At 30.4% G+C, this 3,845-nt stretch overlaps 1 pseudogene; it reads left to right on the forward strand.

Moving 5' to 3' along the window:
- Nucleotides 1-1,323, forward strand: LOC110415932 (epi-neemfruitin B synthase L1AT pseudogene; annotated as a pseudogene).
- The last annotated feature ends 2,522 nt before the right edge of the window (nt 1,324-3,845 follow it).

Raw genomic sequence — 3,845 nt, forward strand, 5'->3', positions numbered from 1 at the left:
ATGGAAGTCCAAATTATCAGTAGAGAAACCATCAAGCCTTCTTCGCCAACTCCACACCACTTAAGAACCCATAAGCTATGTCTTTTTGATCAGTTAACCTCTCCTACTTACATCCCCACGCTTCTCTTTTACTCCGCGAGAGATGGAAGCCCTAGAAATTGTATTTCTGATAACCTCAAGAAGTCCCTATCCAAAGCCTTAACCCACTTTTACCCACTTGCTGGTAGGATCAAGGATGGCTTAACCATCGACTGTAATGATAATGGTGCCACTTTTGTTGAAGCTCAGGTGGCCCGGGACATTTCATTTGTGGTTGAAGAGCCAGAGATTGAAGTTCTGCAACAGCTATTACCATGTGATCCACTCCGACATTTACCTCAAACTCAACCGAGTACTGATCAGGTACTGCTTGCTGTTCAAGTCAACCATTTCGCTTGTGGTGGCGTGGCAATTTGTGTTTGTATTAGTCATGTTGTTGCAGATGCAGCAGCAGCTGCCAACTTTCTAAGAGGCTGGGCTGAAGTGGCTTGTGGTGCTAACATAATTGAGGGTGTGATTTATGATTGTAGCTCCCTCTTCCCTCCACGAGATATATCACTCTTTTACAGGGTCATGGGGATTCTAAACGACAAGAATAATGTGGGATCACCTGCAGACAAAGTTATTACAAAGAGGTTCTTCTTTGATGGCTCTAAGATTGCTGCTCTAAGAAATGAAATGGGAGATGAACTCAACTCGTACCATCCAACACGTATTGAGGCTGTGACTGCACTTATTTGGGAAGCCCTTATAGCTGCAACTGCTGAAAATGTTATAACTACTCCAACACGTGCTGCATCTAATACTGTGAATCTGAGAAAGAGAATGAACCCTCCACTCCCACCTCAATGTATTGGGAATGCTTGTTTCTTTGCAATGGTAAGTACACCGATCGAGAACATTGAAAATCGTACAAGTCTAGCCAGTAAAATTCGTGAATCTATAAAGGAGGTAGATGATGACTATATAAGAAGGATATTCACCGGTGATGGATGCTTTCATAATCTTATGGAGAAAACATTTGAAGAATTTGAAAAGAGTTCAAACATAGGGTTGTTCTCTTTCAGTAGTTGGTGCAGATTTCCATTTTATGAGACTAACTTTGGATGGGGGAAGCCCATATGGTTTGGAACTACCATGAGGACTAATAGGACTGCCTATTTCATTGATACAAGTGATGGTGAAGGAATAGAAGCATGGATATCATTGACCAAGGGAGAAATGGCCAAACTTGATCAAGAACCTGGCATCCTTGCTTATGCTACTTTCAAGCTAAGCATATGAAGATATTGTTCACTTCTCCTCATTTAGGAAATAAATGCTACAATAACGTCCTTTCTCTTAAAGTTGCATCAATACTTTAAACTGGTCCTTGCATGTTTGAGAAGTCAGATAATGTTTGCCTGCTGCAATAATTGTACTTTAACTACAATGTTACACTCATTTGTAATAAATTTCTCTGTTTCGATGATGTGTTTTCAAATTTTTTATTTCTCTTTCTTTTTTTTGTTTTTTTATTTGATGCAGCAAAATTGTAAGATCCAATAATTCAATAATTCAATGCCCTGTTTATCAAAAAGTATAAAATCTCTTCGGAAGGTCCAATAATTCAATTACCTTCATTTTTTTATTTTCTTCATAATTTGCTTCTTTTGATACATTGCAAGAATTTGGTAATTTTTAATAATATTGGTGGATACTGAAAGAGATAATGAAAGGTAGTGCATATCTACAAAATATCTTTGGTTGGGATAGGACAGAAATATATATTTTTAATTCAAAATTAAATATAAAAATCTATATGATAGATTTTATATTAAAGATTTATATTTCATACTTTAAAAAAAATTATATTTGATACGTTGATAGTGTACAGTGTTAGGTCACCAAAATATACCACATTATTAATGGTAAAGTCTAAAAAGTCCTTACAAAATACTTTAAAAAGATACTTTGATCCTTCTTATTTCAAAATAATGTTTTTGATCCTTTGACTGTTAACACCTTTAATCCACAGTTAAAAAAATTAAATCTAATATTTCATAAATGTTTTAAAACATAAATATCTTTTATATTATTTTTTTAATTTAAACGTATTTTCTTTTGAAAATATAACAGTTCATCGATCCTTAAAAACCATAATTAGAAAAAAACCTTAAAATATTTTTATTTGAAGGCTTGAAAATTTGAAGCTTTATCTACCATAAAATTATAAACTCCTTTCTTGGGGTAAAGTATATTGTCATCAAATTTGATGGTGTCAGACTAAGAGATTAATTTTTTACTTGTAATTACTAATTTTATTAAAAAAATTTTACCCAAAATTTGTTCTTTGAAACTATGGTTTAGAGTGACCTAAAAAGATTTTGACTTAAGTACTATATATTAAAGATTTTAAGTTTATTTCTGCTCTGTCAAATATTGAATTTTATTAAGTATCAAAATGAGCCAAATTACCGTATTCATAAATCCTGTTCTAGAATTTTATAAAGTTTTAAGTTTTTTTCATTTTGTTAAATATTGAATTTTATTAATATCAAAATAAATTTTATTAAATTTTGGAAGGAAACATGAGTAGTTTTTTTTTTTTTAGAAAAAAGTATTTGTGTCCTAAAATATGTATGTAGTATTGGTTATAATTTTTTTTAAATGTTGACTAACTTTGTTAATAGTTAAGGATAAAAACATCATTTTGAAACAAGAGGAACCAAAATGTCTTTTTGAAGTGTTTTGAAGAGTTTTTGAATTTTACCCATTTCATTAATGTGGTAAAATTAAAATTGAGATTTAAAATTAAATATTAAAATGTTTTTTTAAATATATATAAAATAAAACTAAATATTAAAAAGTTTCTTAAAAAATTCAGAAATAATAATTATTTTCTCTCTTCAACTCCTTCTCAAAGTTATCTTTTTTCTACTCTCTTTTTTATCTCTCTCCAACTCCATCATTTTCTCCTCTTTTTGTTCTTCCATTGAGAGTAAATTTGACAAAATTATTGGTTAACTTCAATAGTGAACAAGCTTAGGAAAGTCTTAAGCTCGATTTAATGGACATGGGTTATGAAAGTCTGAGATTCTGGTTTCCATTTGGGACTTTAATTGCCAATGTTTTTGCTGCTTGTGTAATGACAGCACGATCTCCACACTGAAAGGCCTGATAAGATTTTATTGAATGGTCTTCTAATAATTGTGAACCACCGAGCAATAGTTTACAGATCATTGGAAGCAAATTTGAATTCTTATAAATATTTTAGCTTAAACTCAAGGGAATCAAGGTTCCTTGGCAAAGGATTTTAGATAATTAAAACAAGGCGTGATACTTTAAAAAAAAAATCTCTAAGTTATTTAAGAAAATTTAAATAAATGTTTATTTTTTATTATATTCAATTAAGATTTTATATATTTATTGTAAGTTAAATAAATCTTTATAACTAATAGTTAATTAATTATTATTAATTAAAATGTTACTTGTCATTTTATGTCATGTGTTATTAACGTGATATGTTAACATATGATAATTTTGTTATATGTATAAGAGAATTCTATAAGAGATTATGTAAAAGGAGATTTATATATATATATATATATATATATGTGTGTAAGAAATTTCTTAACTTGCAAAGGAGGATTTTTTTTTTCTTTTATAAATGCCGGAGCTACAGGCTTGTGGATTTTCTTGAAAAAAAGAGAATCTCAAAAGAGAGGGATAAATCTATCTGATATTGATATTCTGTTTAGGGTCACAAGGAACAATATGAGTTGGTTCATTTAATGTTGATTGAAACTTAAGCTCTTGACGCTAAT

The sequence above is a fragment of the Theobroma umbraticum genome, unplaced genomic scaffold, assembly GCF_002168275.2.
Source record: "Theobroma umbraticum cultivar Fairchild unplaced genomic scaffold, ASM216827v3 scaffold_147.0, whole genome shotgun sequence".
Lineage (NCBI taxonomy): Eukaryota > Viridiplantae > Streptophyta > Magnoliopsida > Malvales > Malvaceae > Theobroma > Theobroma umbraticum.